General features: G+C 44.4%; 1 pseudogene across 1 annotated transcript; it reads right to left on the bottom strand.

Annotated features, from left to right (window-relative positions):
- Positions 1 to 4753: 4753 nt before the first annotated feature.
- Positions 4754 to 13494, bottom strand: LOC144890832 (perilipin-3-like; annotated as a pseudogene). The gene is made up of 9 exons (XR_013622527.1): positions 13358 to 13494; positions 13196 to 13274; positions 10757 to 10952; positions 9420 to 9502; positions 7675 to 7918; positions 5933 to 6118; positions 5579 to 5782; positions 5172 to 5351; positions 4754 to 5048 (listed from the first exon to the last, which is right to left on the bottom strand). The product of XR_013622527.1 is annotated as a perilipin-3-like (transcript).
- Positions 13495 to 21569: the final 8075 nt, after the last annotated feature.

Genomic DNA, 21569 nt, shown 5'->3' with positions numbered 1-21569 from the left:
TTCATGTAAATAGAGGGGGGGGATTGTCACCGTACTCGCAAGCCGTTCGCTTTGGCTTTGCGAATGGACCAAACCATTTCATGTAAATAGAGGGGGGGGATATAATTTTGTACGGGCATGCCCTAGTATTTTTAATTCCAGCAAGTCCTCGGTCTCTGACCGATTTTTCATCTGTTTGTCTGCATGTTTGTTTGTGAGCAAAATATCTCAAAAATTTGTGGACGGATTCGGACGAAATTTGGCAGAGAGGTATTGTACACTACCGGTCAAAAGTTTTAGAACACCTCAATTTTTCCAGTTTTTATTGAAATTTACGCAGTTTAATGTCTCAATGTACTCTGAAATTAAGCAAAGAATAAATAAACAATTCGAGATAAAAAAGAAATCATAGAATCATTTTGTTTAACAAAATTTAATTTAAATTTTTGACTCAGCAAAGTAGCCACGTTTTGCAGATATAACCGCCGAACACACTTGTGGAATTATTTCGACAATGGAAATCAAATATTGTTCGGGAAGTTCTTCCCAACACTGTTGCAGAAGTTCCCACAAATGTGTTGCACTTGTAGGTTGCTTTGCTTTCACCCTTCTGTCCAGTTCATCCCAAACCAGCTCGATGGGGTTTAAGTCTGGAGACTGTGCTGGCAATTCCATGATTTGAAGCCTACCGTCTTGTTCTTTTCCTCGAAGGTAGTTTTGACATAGCCTGGAGGTGTGTTTAGGGTCATTACCTTGCTGCAGGGTGAACCCCTGACCAACTAGACGTATACCAGAGGGTATTGCATGGCGCTGCAAAATGCTGTGGTAGCCCTTTTGGTTCAGGGTGCCAGTCACTCTGTGCAAGTCGCCGACTCTGGATCCAGCAAAAGAGCCCCAGACCATCAAGCTTCCTCCTCCAAGTTTGACAGTTGGTGTCACACCCTGAGGAACCATCCTTTCGCCTACTCAACGGCGTACAAAAACCCTACGTGATGAACTAAAGATTTCAAATTTTGATTAATCGGTCCATAAGACCTTCTTTCAGTCTTCAGTCGTCCACTGGTGGTGCTTCATGGCCCAGGCAAGCCTCTTTTTCTTATTTTGCCATCTTAGCAACGGCTTTCTTACTGCCACTCGATCTGTCAAACCTGCAGCTCGAAGTATTCTCTTCACAGTTGAAACTGAGACTTGCTTACTTCGACCAGTGTTCAGCTGTGCTTGAAGCTGTTGTCCTGTGAGCCGCCTATCACGCAAGCTGTTGACTCAGAAACTTGTCTTCTGATTCTGTTGTGGCTTTGGGTCTGCCAGACCTCTTCCTGTCAGAGTTTCCTCCAGTTTCCAATATACTACTTCCTGCAGTGCAATATTGTCCAAATAATGCTTCAGAGGGTGTAATAACAGTCTGTTCCAATACTGCTTTTATACAGACAGGGGGTTGTAATCAAGTAATCAGCAGAGGTTGGGACACCTGTAGGAATTGTTTGCATCAACTTTCAAGGCTTAATTTACTTACATTGGTGCAGAACAGCTGTAAGTTGTTAATCCATTACTTGTTCCCTGAAGAAGGCCTCTTTTTTACAATATAACTGTGCAATTTACATTATTTTCCCGTTTTTGCTAACCTAAGCTTTTTTTTAAACCTCGAGCAGTTTACTGCTTACCTTTGTACCATGTCAGGTTATTCACTGGACATTAAACTACGTATATTTCAATAAAAACTGGAAAAATTGAGGTGTTCTAAAACTTTTGACTGGTAGTGTATGTGACAAGGACGAAATTATCAGATTTTGGTGAAGATCCGGATTCAGATCCAGCTACTAGAATGTTTGAGTGATTCTTCACCATTGGGAGATCGGGCGAAAAACGATACATAGCAAGATATCTCAAGAAGTTGTGGACGAATTTGGACGAAACTTGGTGGACCGGTTGGGTGTGAGGAGGAAGAATTGATTCGATTTTGGTGAATATGTGAATATGGATTTGGATACGAGAGTTATTTAATTTTAAGTGATTTTTCTCCATTGAGTGATATGGCCAACCAGGTGGAGGTATGCTCTCTACTGAGTGCCGTTCTAGTTTCATGTTATTCCCCATGGAGAGTTCTTTACAATGAGCCACATGTCTCAATTTTTTTCTTTGCAGCGCTTTCGGAGATAGAGTGGTGCAAAGTTTTTCGGCTTTCCCGAGATGGCGCCCATACCACGTGACGTATGACGTCATAATTATCATTAAAAATTATACCGGTGAAGTTGCATCTATGGTGAAAATTCCCTGTCAATCAGACCAAGGGTTGCAGAGAAAATCATATTTATTATGTGCACACAAACAAACAAATAAACAAACGGACAAACAAACAAATTAAAATGCAACACCCTTTCTTCAGGCGAGGGTAATACACATAAGGGCAATAGCCCTGGCGCTCACCTGGTAGAATAAACAGTATACCACACCTGACCAAAGGTATTTTAAACCAATTTCAATGGATGCAAGAAGACAGGGTAGCACGTCGAATCATACTAACATAATCATGACTTTAAACAAACAAAAAATTACCTATTTTGGGGGGCAACGCTCCCACCTACCACCATACCTCCTCATACCCCAATTTTTGTAATGCCTTGAACAAACATTGGTACATCACAGGTGATTAAGGTTGAGGTGAAGTTTCATTGAAATTGTGTATGTAGTTTCAGAGAAAAGAGCAAATAACTACTTAGGGGAGGGGGAGGGGGGGGGGGTCAAGCCTGGATCCACTTTCACCCCAGGTAGACCCTGACTATTTGATGCCATGAACAAACTTTTGTCACAACAAATATAATTTGTGCCAAATTTGGTCACAATCCCATTAGCGTTTTCGAAGAAGTTCCAAGTGTTTACGGAGACGACGCACCGTCGAATAATCTCCCCTGACCTTTGTTCCAGGTGAGCTAATAAAAGGATTTGTTTCGTTTACAATCACTGATCCATTACATAGTTACCTCCCATCCCCGCCAATCCTTGTTGTTTCTGCTGCCATCAGCTATCTCAGGCCAAATCCTATCTCCTTAAGCTGCTCCTCAAAGCTTAGTCAAGGCCTAGAATCAATGTAGCAGCATTATGCTGAATCTCCATATCAGTTGTCAGCATGGAATACTGCTCTCTGCTCTGGGCTGGTGCACCTGCCTCACCGAAATGGGCTTCATGCTGTAGCAACCAAGGCTTTTAGATTCATTGGTATCTCCCATGATGAACCCGATTCCGAGGGCTTTTCACTCACCGCAGGGCGGTTGGCGGTCTTGGTTTTCTATGGACTCCTCTCCAGCCTTGCTACCCCCATTCTCCATCCCCCAAATATTCCTGAAAGACAAGATCTGCCAACAACCCTCTTTGGTAAAACTGACCAAATCAGGACTCACTACTCACCTTTGCCCCCCCCCCCCTCCCCTCAACATAGCTGTTAACCATCTCTTCTCTTTCATCTAAAACGTTGATCTTTTCTAGCCCCTGTTAAACCACCTTCAAATTTTTCATGTAGGTACTTGGTGTCCATCTTGTTTATCCTGTGTACCTCATGCCAGCACTCACCCTTCCACAGATCTTGTGCTTCCCTTTCTCTCCCCCTCCCTGTATTTTATGTTGTACGTGTTTACTCTTTCACCAGCCTGGACTTTATATATATACACAAAAAATATATATTGGGGGTGGGGGAGAAAAATAAATAATAAGGGCTGGTGCATATAGGGATTAGTCAAACTACAGGAAGATTACCATTTTTTGCCTGTGATACATAAACACCAGGTCACAATAAATCCATGTCGACACGTAATTAGGGGGGGGGGGGGGGGGGGGGGGGGGGGGGGGGGGAAAGGGAAAAATGTATAAAATAGTAATACTTTTTTTTTTTTTTAAGGGGGAAACCATTGAGGAATCATACGACTAAACCTCAAAGCAGACATGTTACTTGCTACATGGTCTACACCTAGAATTTCATGCCTAATTTAATTTTACAAAAAACAAAAACTTGTGTACCAATACACATCATATATACATACAGGGACTTTTACTTGAAAGCCTGCCCCCACCCCCCCAATATATATTTCATACTTGCTGGTATCTTTACCTTACAAAAAGGAATTTGGTTGTGATTGATCCAAAGCATTTATTGTAGTTAACAGCCAATCACCAAGCAATAAATGGGCAAAGTCAACACTTGAAGCCAACAAGTCAAATTGATTTGTAGAAATACATTAATCATGAAAACCCGTTAGCCATTTCAATTTACTCCAGTAAGAGGAGATGCAACAAATGGGGAAAAGAAATGGGCACAGCGGCCACAGCAATTTAATTTTAATGTACAACAACATCACACAATCGCCTGAGAATCAACGAATGGGGGAGGGGGGTATTTTGTATTTAGCAGGGCTCAAAAATCTGAGAAACTCTCATGCACAACGTCAAACACTTCATCATACGCCAAGCGCAGGTCAAAAATTTCAAAAGCCTAGCAAAAAACAAACAAAAAAAAGCAGCAAGAATCAGGATCAAGGCAGTCCACTATCCCACGATTGTTCCACAAAAGCAAGCAAAGCCAGCAGCACCATTTTGCAAACTCAGTGAGGGGGGGGAGAGAAAAAAAAGTAGCGGCCACTTACCTTTGAGTAGAATGCAGGTCTTTACATGTCACAAGTTAAAATCCCAATTAGTCGGTTTAGTCTGGAATTTGTATGTAGTTGAAGTGTTGTTAAAAGGGGGCACTTCAACAGTCATTCACTTAATCGTACATCAAAAACACAGCTTCATTTCCAATGCTCTTTATTTGACAAGACATGCATCGTTACAAAGTGATCAGACAAGTGAAAACATTTTTCTGGAACAAAACCCCAAAAAGCCATTTACTAAGTATGCGTGGTGGATGGTTTCTCCAATGTTTCCATGGAAACAGCTTCCAACCCCTCATGCTGCTTTTTGAAGGGACCCACCATCCAGGAGAGAGGAGTGTTGTGCACCAAGTAGTCAAGGATGACATCCACAGATCCACCGATCGTGGAAAGTTGCTCCTTCGACCGAGCAAGCAATGCTGTGGGAATATCCTGTCAATGGAAATTGCAAATACAGGGATTAAGCCCAGCCTTAAACCACACGAAGGGGAAAAATGCAAATTATATTTAGGCCACAATTAAACACGTTTCAGGAAAAATATTTCGGGCTCATACCTGAAAGGAAGTTTGAGCATGGAAGGCAGTGGCCAAAGCCTCACCAGCCTGGCGCACCTGTTGCGCCTTCTCCTGCACATGCTCGGGTAACCCATGGACATTGCTCACGAGGTTCTGGCCTGTAACCTGGAGCTGTTGGCTCAAGGACCGAACCATACGCAGCATTCGTGATTCCGTCGTCTGAAAGGTAGATGCAAATCTGATGTGCGATTGTAAAGACAGCATGATCTAAAACCCCAAACTTTTCATAGGTCAGCCAATGCCTGAATCTGCTCTACTCTGGAATAACAGCTCAACTGTTAAATATAATTATACAAGGATCTTTTATGCAATCTCATGGTTCTCCCAAATCCTACAAAAGTACAATGCATTAAAAAAAAAGTTTTGTTTTTAATACTTGTGCATACCTCAGCCAATTGGTCAGTTGCCTCCGTTTGTTCTCTGAGTCTCACGCCACTCATTGACCATGTGCTGCAGCTTCTCCTGGGTCTCATGCATCTTGTTGTTGGCAGAACCCAACTGTGTTTTTGCAAACTCGATCTGAAAGGTACAAGCATCCCATTTAGACAGACCTTGGTACAATTGGAGAAGGGAAAAAAATACATAAAATATACATTTTAAAATTGGCAATTTTATTTCCTCAACTGCTATTATTCACTTGAAAGGACTCATACCAAGAATACTTGGACGATACAACCCCCTCCCCCAAACCCCAACAAAAAGTGCTCACAGCAACAACCCAAATGGCCACTCAATCTCACCAAATCCACAGCATGCTGCAGGCGCATCACAGCATCAGTACTGTGCTGCTTAAGGTTGCGGACTTGTCCCACAGACTTATCGTACACGCTGCTGCACTTTGCTCGACAATGAGCCCAAGCGCACATAATAACTTGCTCTTTCGGTTCCATTACTCTGATCACCCGCAATCTCAATCGCTGGTTGAGCTGGAGCAACAAAGCACAAATGATAAAGCACTTCCAACATGCAACAATGACCCCCATTTTATCCCCAGCAAATAAAAATAGGAAGATCATGATTCCTACAAGGAATGTTTTCCTTATTTCAGTACCATAGACCTAAGCTAGAGATGAGCAAGAAGCAAATCCTATGCAATAGAAAGATCTTTTGAAAGAGGCCACCATAAACAATTGCACATAAGACTTCTGGATTGTTAATGAAACAGCAATTAGGCTCTTCGGTAAAAGGCAATTAATGAGAAAGATGAATTTTTATAAACTACCCTAAATAGCCCACGGATGTAGAAATTGGAACACAAGATACGACATGGCTTATCAGCCACATTACTGTTAAAGTGGTGCACTGAAAATTTTAATCGTAGATTGAAATGTTATTTATACAACTTTGCTGGAGAAACCAGGCCTACATTTTATTCAATTCACCGAGCTTGACATCACTGACCTGATGGGGTTTAAAACAACAAAAGCGATTATTCTGCTTGTTTGTCTCCCCCTAACAAATTTGTCCCACCAATTTATCTATAACCCTATTTGTGAACGTCTGGTTGTGCCTCATGGACAGCCTCAGGTGACAGAGGGGTGAAGGGGTCCATGGGGTGGGGGGAGTAACTTCACAACAAAAACATGGGTGCATCAGATTTAGACTAGGGGCGTGGCTTCCTCAGACATACAAAATTTCATACAAAAACAGCACAAAGAATGTAGTGTTACTTAACAGAAGGATATAAACAGAATATCAAAAACTAAATTGCATGATTTTCCAGGCAACGACTAGTTTAAAAAACGAAAATGAATATTTTTCTTTTTTTAAGTATAAAAGTTTTTATACCAGGATTTTGTCAATGCAAAAGTTCAACTTAAGATTTAGCTCTGCTTCCTGGACTTTGAAAGTTAATCCCACTCATTTTCTCCTATTTTGTCCAGATTCATAGCCCCTTGAACCTACCACCATTACTGTAATCAAATTGAACTTGGAAGGAAAAAATATATATATATCTATCTATAATTCCAGTGATCTCTGTGTGTGTGTGTGTATGCGACCGCTGTTTCTCGACAACTACCGGTCCGATATACTTGAAACTTGCCAGGTATATTGCTGGGGACCCGAGGATGTGCCTTTTCAAGGTTTCATATTAATCGGACAAGTAGTTACCGAGCTATGTCCAAAAAACGATTCAACCAATCAGAGAGCAGCGAGTTATCACGTGTGCCGAACGTGGCGAACAGACTCTGCCTCGGACGGCACATTTGAGAGCGTATTCATTTATTTCACGTTGGCAAACTATGTTGCCGCTATGTTGGCGTTAAACTATGTTTTAAAACTAATTTGCGATTCTTTCGCTTTCCTGCGCGTTTGTGCACGCTATGGCGATTTCTTTACCAAACTCCGCAAGCCGTTCGCTTTGGACCAAACCATTTCATGTAAATAGAGGGGGGGGGATATAATTTTAGATATAGATATAGTACGGGCATGCCCTAGTATATATAAAGGCAATAAAATTACACCAAAAGCAGCAATCAAAATATCTTACAAGTTTCTCCAGGAGGCATGAGATAATCCAAGCATTCTTCTGTCTTTGTTAAAGCGGTGTCAAGACTAGTAGTCACCATCTGTCCCATCCGGGTACTCATCACGGTGTTCACGCTACCGGATACAACCTCTCGGGTCTTCTCTACACCACTTCCAACTGCACCTTTTGTCTTATCCACCATGCCTGTCATGGTGTTAACCGTCGAAGATACCATCCCCTTAGCATCAGATGCAACCTGAAAAACATGGTGCCAACATCATACAATACACCACTAATGCATGAGATTTTAACAAATATCTATTGGGCATGCTAAACAGTCAAATAGGAATAGCAATGCTACAGCATGAGTACAGACAGCACGGACCTCTTCACATGAGCATTTAAAAGGCCTGGGACAACCTCAAGGGAGAAGGGAAGGGTTGGATGGAGCAATTCCATGGTTTCTGGGCATGAAAGGTAGCTTAACAAAGCAATGCAGCCTCAAGTATACAAAGCTCAGCTACAAAATTGAAATCAATGAATGTGCATGTTAATCTTTAAGGGATGATGCAAAATAGGCCTCAACAATCCATTTCAAATGGTTCACCATATCTGCAAAATGTCACTAGTGCAATGAATGAGGAACCATCTGCATGAATGTTAAACAATTGAAGGAACCATATTCATAAACCAAAAGGTCAGAACATTGCCTTTCAGGATCATGCAGAATGGGTGACAAGGAGCACACTTCAGTCCGAGTATAAAGTATATTGAAGATGTGATATTAACCTCTTAATTCAGTCTATCCAGCATGCTTGGACAAGACAGAGGGGAGTATTGTCAATTGTAGTCGCTGCTAACCAAGGTTTGACATTTAAAATAGAGCCATCATGGCCCTTTAAAGTTAGAGGGCAAAAAAAAACAAAAAAAAAACAAACAAAAAAAAACTTGAAGTCAATGGCATGCCATCACAAATCCATGCATAACCACCTAAAGCAAAGTTGGAAAATGGCAAAAAGTTCCAGTAGGAATAACCAAATATCAAAAAGTTTAAATTCCCATTTTGACCCTTATAACCAAGTCCACAGCCCTGGGGCATGAACCAGAAGTCAAAAAATTAGATTTCAGGTGCCCCCCCCCTCCAATGTTGTTTGAATATACAGTTTCATTTTAAAATGTGCCCATAAGTCAATTTTCAGCATTTGACCTTTTGACCCCAGGTGTTCGATTACATTAATTAAAAATGCCCCATGTAGCATCTTACATGTAACAAAACTGCTGCAAGAAATGTACAATGAATGAATGATCGTTTTCAGGCCATTTTCCCCACTGGAGCGGGGGTTAGCCTTGCGGGCCCCATGTCAATCATGGTTCCCTGTTTGAGGCAATGTTTTTATGGCCGGATGCCCTTCGACGCCAACCCTTGGTCACTCTTACAATGCACAGGGATACGGTGTACCTATTCTAAACCGGGGTACGCACCGGGGTCATTCATCCCAGCAAGCTGGTACTCAATTTGCCGACCTCGGAAGGACAGGCAGAGTCAACCCCCCTGGCGTTAATTCAGCGATCGACCGGGATTCTAACCCAGGATCCTAGGATACCTAGCCAACACCAAGCTAGCCAACACCAAGCTAGCCAACACCAAGCTAGCCAACACCAAGCTAGGAATGCCTGGTGCAAGAAATGTACACCAGGAGCCAATCTACTCAAATAAATCAATATTTCCAGAATGACAGCAAGCAGCTTTGTCATACCTTTCCTGGTTGTTCATGCAAAATGGGCATAGTCTCTTCAAGTTTGTCCAAACCCTTGCAAGCATAGGTATTCACAGCAGCAACTGGAGTGGTTGGGTTGAGGACAATTAGGTTATTCGTTAGACAAGAAAGTCAGTTTTAAAGCAGCATTGTCATGTAGTCACAACCACAATTGCTCAACTGTTGCACCATCACCCTATAGCCTAGATTACTCAAGTTGCATTATATCAGTACAATAAACTTGAACCCAATATGCATTGGACACCAAATTGCAAGTTGCATTTACCACAAGATTCAAGATAACATTTATTAAATGCACAAGCACCTGAGGTGGGGCAGTGGAGATTTAAGAACAAGATTTGGCAAAACAATCTCAGGTTTGGAGTTGGTCCAGGTGAAGCATACAACTACAGACTGTACCAGACCAGATCCACTCAATCCTTATGGAGAATGTTGCTGCAATACACAAGCCGATAAAAGATGCACCACGATGCTTCGCATCATGCCCATTTTCACAATTTGATTGCTCAAATGCTTCGTCATCCTAAATGAAATGGAAAATCCAACTTATCTGGTCTTTTTGCCCATCCAATTTCTACAGGCCACTCCTTGTACATAGAGCACCTACAAGAGGATCATTTATTATCCAAGCCATGAAGCAAGTCCACAACCACCGCGTGCAGGCACGAAGAGCATTTTGTCACCGAAATGAGCAACTATTTTTTTGCCTTCAACATTAGTATTCATGTTAATACTTTAAGCTGAAAGTAAACCCAGCAAATCATACTAGGTAGTAATCCGATAAGCAGAATGTTTAATTTTTTTAACATGGGTGAAATTCGACACCTGGTACACCACATTAAGCAGCGGCACAATACCAAATCCAACTACAGCGAAGTTGATGGCATGGCATCACAAATCCCCCCCACTGTGCATCAAAAGAAGTTAAAAGATGGCAAAAAAGTTCCAGCCATTGCCCAATAAAAGTTAAGAATTTCCATTTCATACCCAAGTCCAACCCCTGGGGACAAACTGGTCAAACCACCCCCACCCCAAAAATAAATACTAGATTTCATGCATGCCCTAATGTGGAGTGAACATATACAAAGTTTCATTTTAAAATGTGCCTGCAATTGCATTGACGTTGTGACCATCCCACATGGGACAGGGCAAAAAAAAAAAAAAAAAAAAAAAAAAAAAAAAAGATTCTGCTTGTGCACCCGTGTTGTTGGTGATCACAAGATTGTCAAACAGGAGCAGATTACAATATCCACCCTTTTAAACAATGCGATAATTATATTGGAACATCAATGAAAATGAAATGGCACATTACTTACTCTGAGGCTCCAATTTGTCCACCAGCGGTTGCACCGTACTCATGGTCACACCAGCAACTGCTTTGACACCAGTTTCTGCAACCTCGCACACAGACTTCACGCAAGGATACTGCTCCTTTGTGCTGCTATATGCAGCTGACACCACGTCACATGCAGTACTGACCATTGGAAGGTTCAGAACACGTGCCACGATGGTCTGAAAAATAAATAAACCGATTTTATAACCCAAATTACAAAAGCTTCATCTTGATCAGTCTACCACATGACTAATACATACACAGTACCATGTTAGATTTCAGATGGCACCTCAGGCAGGGGGGCATTGCCATCACAAAGCATGAAACCCCATGGATAGATGTTAAGCTGGGTGTCCCATCAGCTAGCATTAGAAAATGAATACTATATAAGAGCCATGTGTGTGTGGCCATTCTCAGAGATAGCTGAACGGATCTTCGTCAAATTGAGGTTCATCAGTGCGTGCCTGGGAATGTTTTTGGCCCAAAAAAAAAAAATATTAAGTTAGTTTCTTTGGAGTTTAATTTTAAACAAGTACAAAAAGTTAATTAAAACAAAAGCCACGTCGATGTTACACAATGCCTAGATGGTTGTGCCTATAACGTCGATGTTATAGGCACAGGACATTCCTATTGATTCGATTACTATGTTATTTTTGTGCAAAGTGAAAATATATCTCGGCAATTTCGCGTGTGTGGCGACGAATTTTTTATATATCTCGGCATTTTCCCATCTGTTATTTTGGGCGGTGTATGACTGACCATGCCGCGATTTAAAAAATATATATCTCAATGGACTTGGTTACAGGCCTTTGAGAATTCATTTCGTTCTATAAAGGGCAACTTTCATCGGATTTTCTCCGTTTTTTTTCAACCGAGTCTAAAACTATGTTAGCGACTGTGAAAAATGAAATGATATATCGAATTTGATTTGAAATAAAACTGAGGGGAAGACACCACGGGCCTACAAAACAGGCCTCAAAGCTATGCGAGTTAATAAAATGGATATTTGTTTATATGAAGGCTCTCCCAGAATGGGTGGAGCTATGGTTCCCAGAATGGGTGGAGCTTTGAGGTCGTCTTCTCTGCAAGAACAAGAAAAAGAACAGAGGGCACTATGACCAGCGTCTGCGACGCAGCTAAAAAAAAAAAACTATAGTGCTGAAGCCTTTTGATTAATGACAATTATATACAAGTACACATTCACAAATACAAAAATTCCAGAAGTGTACAAAGTTTGTAGTAAAGCTTCTTCCTGAAAGTCACCATACTCAACTCAGAAACGTGATGAACTCATTTGACGTGACATGAACTCGTGATGATTCATCAGCATATATTCAACAAAAAGGTGAAATGACTTGACATTTGTGATGGATGCTGTTGCAATTGCTTTTCCATTATATTTGCCTTCATTTCAAATAGGTTAATGCTTCTTTTTCGCTTCAGCAACGCCGTGTACTCTAGCTAAGAACACATACTTTACTCAGGGTACAAATACAACTTTGGCTCGGGGTTAACATAGGTTATGCGGCTGTGGCCTCATTCGGGGGTGCGGGGGACCGGGAGAGGAGCATAAATTCTCTATGTAAATGTGTACAGTGTAGCAGCACCTGGTGATTGTGGCAGAGGGTATTAAACTTTCCTTTATCTGAGCAACACAAGTTAAAGCACTCTGCACGGGTAAAATTTTCCTCCTTCCCTTCCCCCTTCCCCCAAAACAGTGGCCTGTCAAACCACCCCCCCCCAAAGATGTATATTACATATTTTCCATCCCACAAAACAATGGATTAATCCAACCATCTATTGTAGGAACCTATACGTAGGCAGGTACGTACCCAACACATCTATACATAGTCCCACAAACACCACATTGCATTAATTAATAAATAAATAGTGAAGAAGTTTTGGCTAAATCATTTTCAACTACAACGATTCCAGGTCAAAACTAGCACGGCACTCGGTAGAGAGCACACCTCCACCAGGGTGAGTACATCACTCAATGGTGAAGAATCACTTTAAAAATTCTAGAAGCCGGATCCGAATCTTCGCCAAAATCGAATCATTTCGTCCTTGTGACGTACGCGACATCTCTGCCAAATTTCGTCCGAATCCGTCCACAACCGAGATATTTTGTTCACAAAGACAGACGTGAAAACCTCCATCTACCTTTGGTGGAGGTAATTAAACCTGTAAAGTAAAGCAGCCACTTATAATTAATTAAAACAAATTGTCTACGTTGCACCAACAAACAAAAAAACCCACAAACCAGCTCCAGCCTGGTACCCTAATCTAGGTATATTAACAGATATAAGGAACATATTAACAGCGTTGAGCCCCAAAGGCTAACAATGGTGACTTTACATGACAAACAAACGCTGCACTTCGCCCTGGTCGTGCAAGTCAATCACTCAATGCCCAGACGCACCTCAGTCTCTTGAGCTTCAGGCTCAGTCTCACCGACGACGGCAGCAGGAGCTTTACTCTCGGCCATTGCAGTTTCACACCTGATGGAAAGACAAACTCATTACACTTGGAACATTCGAGGCACGATCATGGACGGTTTAATTAAATAACGACCGTCGATCACCTTCACAAGAACTTCCTGAAAAGTCACGAGAAACAGACGAAGCACGTGCACCGAAGTCACGAGAAGCAAAGAGAACCTGGGCCAGGTACGGGGAGAACGAATCAGCAAACGACCGAGGTAAAGGTGCTGGACCGGGCACACTCGAAGCAAACCTGTGAACTCTAACAAGGTTAAATGATAAAGTTCATTCCCCGCCCTTTTATAACGATCGGACCGGAAAAAGCGAGGCAAAGAAGGCGTGGCGAGGGGAGGATCGGGGTCACGTGCGACGAATGGGAATGTAGTAGGGGAAGGATCAGCGGTTGAAGTGTTGAAATGTTCTCGTGATGTCATCACTTGGGTTCATCTTGAGTTCAGGTAAAAGGTTATGATGACAAAACTTTGCTGTCTTTGCGAAACCTCCAAAGTTTATTCCGTGACGTCATCACAAGTGTTGGCACGTGGAAGCGAAAGTGGGCAGTTGATTTGCCTTGATTTGGGAGCTCAGTAATAATAGTTATTATAATAATAACAAGTCAAGTGAATCCACTTGGATTCCGCCCAGGTTGGCACATGGAAATTATGATGTAGCATAATTATCATCTCGGGTCAAGATTTGAAATTATGCCATGGTTTTTGTAAAATTGCTACTAGTATTCACATTATGTTCACATTCATTCACATTCACAGGGTCCTCTGGGTCCTCTGGGCATTTGGGTCCTCTGGGTCATTTTCTGGTCTGGGTCTGGCAAATTTTCATTGACATTTGCCCAGTTTCAACTTTTATTGACCCAGAGGGTCATTTGGGTCCTCTGGGTCATTTGGGTCCTCTGGGTCATTTGGGTCCTCTGGGTCATTTGGGTCCTCTGGGTCATTTGGGTCCTCTGGGTCATTTGGGTCCTCTGGGTCATTTGGGTCCTCTGGGTCATTTGGGTCATTTGGGTCATTTGGGTCATTTGGGTCATTTGGGTCCTCTGGGTCATTTGGGTCATCTGGGTCATTTGGGTCCTCTGGGTCATTTGGGTCCTCTGGGTCATTTGGGTCCTCTGGGTCATTTGGGTCATTTGGGTCCTCTGGGTCATTTGGGTCCTCTGGGTCATTTGGGTCCTCTGGGTCATTTGGGTCCTCTGGGTCATTTGGGTCCTCTGGGTCATTTGGGTCCTCTGGGTAATTTGGGTCCTCTGGGTCATTTGGGTCCTCTGGGTCATTTGGGTCCTCTGGGTCATTTGGGTCCTCTGGGTCATTTGGGTCCTCTGGGTCATTTGGGTCCTCTGGGTCATTTGGGTCCTCTGGGTCATTTGGGTCCTCTGGGTCATTTGGGTCCTCTGGGTCATTTGGGTCCTCTGGGTCATTTGGGTCCTCTGGGTCATTTGGGTCATTTGGGTCCTCTGGGTCATTTGGGTCCTCTGGGTCATTTGGGTCCTCTGGGTCATTTGGGTCCTCTGGGTCATTTGGGTCCTCTGGGTCATTTGGGTCCTCTGGGTCATTTGGGTCCTCTGGGTCATTTGGGTCCTCTGGGTCATTTGGGTCCTCTGGGTCATTTGGGTCCTCTGGGTCATTTGGGTCCTCTGGGTCATTTGGGTCCTCTGGGTCATTTGGGTCCTCTGGGTCATTTGGGTCCTCTGGGTCATTTGGGTCCTCTGGGTCATTTGGGTCATTTGGGTCATTTGGGTCCTCTGGGTCATTTGGGTCCTCTGGGTCATTTGGGTCCTCTGGGTCATTTGGGTCCTATATTCCTATCCTATAACATATATATCCTATAACCTATCCTATATATATCCTATATCATATAACATATATCCTATATATCCTATAACATAACATATAACAAATATATCCTATATTATGTACTAGCGAGCGGCCGCGTACCAGCCAAAGGGGTAGCCCATGGTTAGCCTAAATATAGATTTGATGACGTCATGTTTACACATCTGAGCGACAGAAACGTGCTTCACTTTTGGAGCGACAGAAATTCCCAGGCAAACGCTATAACGCACCAGGTTTACAACCTGTGCGTTAATAATAGTAATAGTAGTAGTAATCGTTATTATGATGACTGACTCGATTTTAGCAACCGAAACGAGGACCTTCCTCAACATGGTTCATGTTGTACGTTCTTGATACAAAACAAGTCAAGTGAATCCACTTGGATTCCGCCCAGGTTGGCACATGGAAATTATGATGTAGCATAATTATCATCTCGGGTCAAGATTTGAAATTATGCCATGGTTTTTGTAAAATTGCTACTAGTATTCACATTATGTACTTTCACCAAAACATACATCATCATAGAAACATACATAGAATTTGGGTCCTCTGGGTCATTTGGGTCCTCTGGGTCATTTGGGTCCTCTGGGTCATTTGGGTCCTCTGGGTCATTTGGGTCCTCTGGGTCATTTGGGTCCTCTGGGTCATTTGGGTCCTCTGGGTCCTCTGGGTCATTTGGGTCCTCTGGGTCATTTGGGTCCTCTGGGTCATTTGGGTCCTCTGGGTCCTCTGGGTCCTCTGGGTCCTCTGGGTCATTTGGGTCATTTGGGTCCTCTGGGTCATTTGGGTCCTCTGGGTCATTTGGGTCCTCTGGGTCATTTGGGTCCTCTGGGTCATTTGGGTCCTCTGGGTCCTCTGGGTCATTTGGGTCCTCTGGGTCATTTGGGTCCTCTGGGTCATTTGGGTCCTCTGGGTCATTTGGGTCCTCTGGGTCATTTGGGTCATTTGGGTCCTCTGGGTCATTTGGGTCCTCTGGGTCATTTGGGTCCTCTGGGTCATTTGGGTCCTCTGGGTCATTTGGGTCCTCTGGGTCATTTGGGTCCTCTGGGTCATTTGGGTCCTCTGGGTCCTCTGGGTCCTCTGGGTCATTTGGGTCCTCTGGGTCAGTTGGGTCCTCTGGGTCATTTGGGTCCTCTGGGTCATTTGGGTCCTCTGGGTCATTTGGGTCCTCTGGGTCATTTGGGTCCTCTGGGTCATTTGGGTCCTCTGGGTCATTTGGGTCCTCTGGGTCATTTGGGTCCTCTGGGTCATTTGGGTCCTCTGGGTCATTTGGGTCCTCTGGGTCCTTTGGGTCATTTGGGTCCTCTGGGTCCTCTGGGTCATTTGGGTCCTCTGGGTCATTTGGGTCCTCTGGGTCATTTGGGTCCTCTGGGTCATTTGGGTCCTCTGGGTCATTTGGGTCATTTGGGTCCTCTGGGTCCTTTGGGTCCTCTGGATCATTTGGGTCCTCTGGGTCCTCTGGGTCATTTGGGTCATTTGGGTCATTTGGGTCCTCTGGGTCATTTGGGTCATTTGGGTCCTCTGGGTCATTTGGGTCCTCTGGGTCCTCTGGGTCATTTGGGTCCTCTGGGTCATTTGGGTCCTCTGGGTCATTTGGGTCCTCTGGGTCATTTGGGTCCTCTGGGTCATTTGGGTCATTTGGGTCATTTGGGTCCTCTGGGTCCTTTGGGTCCTCTGGGTCATTTGGGTCCTCTGGGTCCTCTGGGTCATTTGGGTCATTTGGGTCATTTGGGTCCTCTGGGTCATTTGGGTCCTCTGGGTCATTTGGGTCCTCTGGGTCATTTGGGTCCTCTGGGTCATTTGGGTCCTCTGGGTCATTTGGGTCCTCTGGGTCATTTGGGTCCTCTGGGTCATTTGGGTCATTTGGGTCATTTGGGTCATTTGGGTCCTCTGGGTCATTTGGGTCCTCTGGGTCCTCTGGGTCATTTGGGTCCTCTGGGTCATTTGGGTCCTCTGGGTCATTTGGGTCATTTGGGTCATTTGGGTCCTCTGGGTCATTTGGGTCCTCTGGGTCATTTGGGTCATTTGGGTCCTCTGGGTCATTTGGGTCCTCTGGGTCATTTGGGTCCTCTGGGTCATTTGGGTCATTTGGGTCCTCTGGGTCATTTGGGTCCTCTGGGTCATTTGGGTCCTCTGGGTCATTTGGGTCCTCTGGGTCATTTGGGTCCTCTGGGTCCTCTGGGTCATTTGGGTCATTTGGGTCCTCTGGGTCATTTGGGTCCTCTGGGTCATTTGGGTCCTCTGGGTCATTTGGGTCCTCTGGGTCATTTGGGTCCTCTGGGTCATTTGGGTCCTATATTCCTATCCTATAACATATATATCTCCTTTAACCTATCCTATAAATATAGATTTGATGACGTCATGTTTACACATCTGAGCGACAGAAATGGGTGACAGAAACTAGCTTCACTTTTGGAGAGACAGAAATTCCCAGGCAAACGCTATAACGCACCAGGTTTACAACCTGTGCGTTAATAACTGAATTCGTTGGCAGATGCAGTTTGACATGAAATGCACGAGAAGGGAAGGAAAGAATAGGGGCGTCGATCCTTCAGGAGGCTGTGAGGGGAGAATGAGAGACGCCTGGGGTGTGAGGACTGAGGGGAGTGGGATGTGAGGACTGAGGAGGGGTGGGATGTGAGGACTGAGGAGGTGTGGGATGTGAGGACTGAGGAGGGGTGGGATGTGAGGACTGAGGAGGGGTTGGAAGTGAGGACTGAGGAGGGGTGGGATGTGAGGACTGAGGAGGTGTGGGATGTGAGGACTGAGGAGGGGTTGGAAGTGAGGACTGAGGAGGTGTGGGATGTGAGGACTGAGGAGGTGTGGGATGTGAGGACTGAGGAGGGGTTGGAAGTGAGGACTGAGGAGGTGTGGGATGTGAGGACTGAGGAGGGGTGGGATGTGAGGACTGAGGAGGGATTGGAAGTGAGGACTGAGGAGGTGTGGGATGTGAGGACTGAGAAGGTGTGGGATGTGAGGACTGAGGAGGTGTGGGATGTGAGGACTGATGAGGGGTTGGAAGTGAGGACTGAGGAGGGGTGCGATGTGAGGCCTGAGGAGGGGTGGGATGTGAGGACTGAGGAGGGGTGCGATGTGAGGACTGAGGAGGGGTGGGATGTGAGGAGGGGGAGGGAAAGGATGTGACTATGTGAGGAGGGGAGGAGAGGAGGAGGATGTGAAGAGGGGTAGAAAGGATGTGAGGAGGGGATATGTGTGGGTGTGGGGATGTGAAGGGGGAAGGGGGGATGTGAGGAGTGGAGAGGGAAAGGATATGCGGACGAGGAGTGGATGATGTGAGGAGGGGGTATGTGTGGGGAGGGGAGGGGAGGGGACGCTGTTTGTCTGTCTATCTGTCTTGCTTGTTTGTCTGTCTGCGCGGGGGTAAGGGGATTCTGCAATCACTTTACTGTTTGTCATTGGATATTAACTCCATATGCCGATTTCAGAAGGTGGAATGGATCCCTCCCAGGTCTCGATGTATCTATCCCCCTTCGTGTGTGTGTGTGTGTGTGTGTGTGTGTGTGTGTGTGTGTATATATGTGTGTGTGTATGTGTGTGTGTGTGTGTGTGTGCGTATATGCGTATGTGTGTGTGTGTGTGTGTAGATATGTGTGTGTGTGTGTGTGTGTGTGTGTGTGTGTGTGTGTGTGTGTGTGTGTGTGTGTGTGTGTGTGTGTGTGTGTGTGTGTGTGTGTGTGTGTGTGTGTGTGTATGTGTGTGTGTGTGTGTCATTGGTTGTTATCTCCATTTGCGGGTTTCAGGAGGTGGACGGAGTCCTCCCAGGACCCAAAGTATCCACCTCCTCTTCAGTAAGCGATCACAGTTCATGGACCAAGCTGTTCAACTTTTTCAGAGTTTTGTTCCAAGTTCTCTTTTCAGGATCGTCACCGAACCCCGGATTGCCTCCAGTTGTAGTTCGTTTGTGGTAATATTCCCGTGAATGGTTTTTAATATCTCAGTAAGGTTCTTCTTCATCATTCCTGTTGCTGCAATTATCACTGGTACAATTCCGATGCTCTTCATCTTCCAAGATCTCTTGACGTCTATTTTGAGGTCCTGGTATTTTGTCATTTTCTTGATTTTCTGCGTTGTTTAGGCCAAAATCGCTGAGTACTGATTTCTCAATCATCAATGCTGGCTTTTCCTGTTTGTTCCTGAGTACAATGTCCGGATACAATGCTTTGTTTTCTATGTTCACGCTCGATGGAATCATCAGGTCGTACGTGAGCATGACATCCTCATTTCAATGATTGCCCTTGGTTCGTGTTTCCATGAGTTTTCTGGAACTGGGATGTTTACATTTTTGCAGATATGCCAATGAATCACTTTGCGTACTTTGTTGTAACATTGTTTGTAAAGTAATTCTACAACAACAACAACAACAGGCATTTTCAGGCCATTTTCCCTGCTAGAGCGGGGGTTAGCCTTGTGGTCCCCATGACAATGTTCTCCATTTTGCCCTATTTTCTGCATCTCCCCTTGTTAACCCCCTTGCCCGCATTTCTTCTTCGACCATCTTTAGCCAAGTCTTTCTCGGTCTTCCCCGTCATCGACTTCCTTCTACATTCATTTCCATCACTCTTCTCAACCAGTCACTTTCATCCTTCCTCAACACATGACCAAACCATCTCAACCTGTTTCTCTTCACAGCATCAATCACAGGCTCTATTCCCATCATCTTTCCCAATTCATCATTTGTCTTCCTCTCTCTCAACGATACTCTACACATCCACCGAACCATTTGCATTTCCACCCTTTCCAGCCTTCGTTGCTGCTCTACGTTCATTACCCATGTCTCGCTCCCATAAATCATAACACTTCTCACACATGCAGCATACACCTTTCCCTTCAGCTTCAACGACACTCCCCTCCTCGTCAGCATGCCACTGTTCCCGAAACTTCTTCCATGTACATCTCACTCTAGCAACCGTTGCTGAGTCTGATCCACCTTCTCCATTCAGCATGTCTCCAAGCTAACAGAATGTTTTCACACCTTCCAGCTTCACGCCGTCTCCAAGATCCAACTCAACATTTCCTCCATCTGCAGCTTCCTCTGTGCACACCTTACACTTGAATGTAGCTGCCACACTGGTTAATGACCCTCTCAAATCACTACATTTTTGATGAACCCACTCAGCGCACATTGTACATTGAATGTAATTCACTCCGACACTTTTCCTGCACACAGCACACGGCCACTTCCCAGTTCTTTCCACCTCACCACATGCTTTACCACTTGCCATCACCTTCGTTTTTCCAATAAAGTAGTTCTGATTGTAGTTTTTTGCATCCCGAGAGCAGGTGACTCGTTCTTTCTGTTTCTGTCTTGCAGAATCTGCACTTGTCCCTCTGGCACAGTCCCGCCATCTTTTTTAATCCATTGGTGTAGTATCTTTGATTTTTGGCATTTATTATGATTCGCTCTCCATCCCAGTTGAGCTGACCTCTTCTTAGCCATTCCAATGAGCCTTCTTTGTCTATCTCCACTCTGTGCAATAATTTTTTTGTATTTTCCTGTGCTTTTGTCATTCTCCTCGTTGTTAGTGTATATCTGTTGATATTTCGTTTTGTATTGTTGTGTGAGGAGATACGGAGAATTATATAAGGGTGCTGCATGAGCGGATATGAGAGGCGGAGGGAGGAAAGGGCGTTTTAAAGCTATTTAAGGTACAGGAGGGAGCTCAAGCTCGGAGGGTCCTAGCATCAGTCAGGACATGGGAGCCAGAGTCAACAAGTGTAAGGTGTACAGGGGTCCGTCATTTTGCCCATCTATTTATTTGTCTATCAGCTCGGCTTCATCGCCAATCATTCCGCCCATCATTCTTTGTCAATCACCAATCTTTCCCTTCCAGATCGGATGCATGATGCCGACATATGTACTGTAGAGTGTTATATCATTGCATATAAGGATCCGAGAGCGGGAATGTTCGCGTGGACTGTAGAGGATAAGGGGAATGTATGAATGCTGTAATTATTGGACATATATGCAATTGTATTGTTCCATCTGCCTGTAAATACCTGCTTGGCTTGTCATTGTAGATACTTGCCCTTTTTTGGTGTTACGGGCATTAAATGCCATTTCTTTAGGAAATGGTGTCTTGACTTATTCTGTCCGTTTCGATGGCGACATAAGATTGCTGAGGCGTTTGGCCAACTCAGATTTGTCATCCAAGTTTGATCTCAGGTTGATTACATGAAATTGGTTTCGCTCTGCTGACTGACTAGCATCTGTCACGTAACCCACGGACTGTGCCCATTTGCTTCGTTTATCTCACTGGTACAGTAAACCGACTTTGGGCGGGAGGCTCCGGCCAGAGTTAATAGTTGCAAACAGCATCCGGGGTCTAGTAGACACGCCGTCCTCTTGGAGTTATCCAGAGGCGATGCCCAAAAATGGAAGACAGGAGAACCGTAACATTCTGGTGTCAAGAATGGGACGTTGGAACCCCATGAACACCCTCCCTTT

This window comes from Myxine glutinosa, chromosome 2, assembly GCF_964187855.1.
Source record: "Myxine glutinosa chromosome 2, kmMyxGlut1.1, whole genome shotgun sequence".
NCBI classification, from domain to species: Eukaryota; Metazoa; Chordata; class Myxini; order Myxiniformes; family Myxinidae; genus Myxine; species Myxine glutinosa.
The sequence above is the reverse complement of the archived record's forward strand: the minus strand, read 5'-3'. Positions and strand labels throughout refer to the sequence as shown.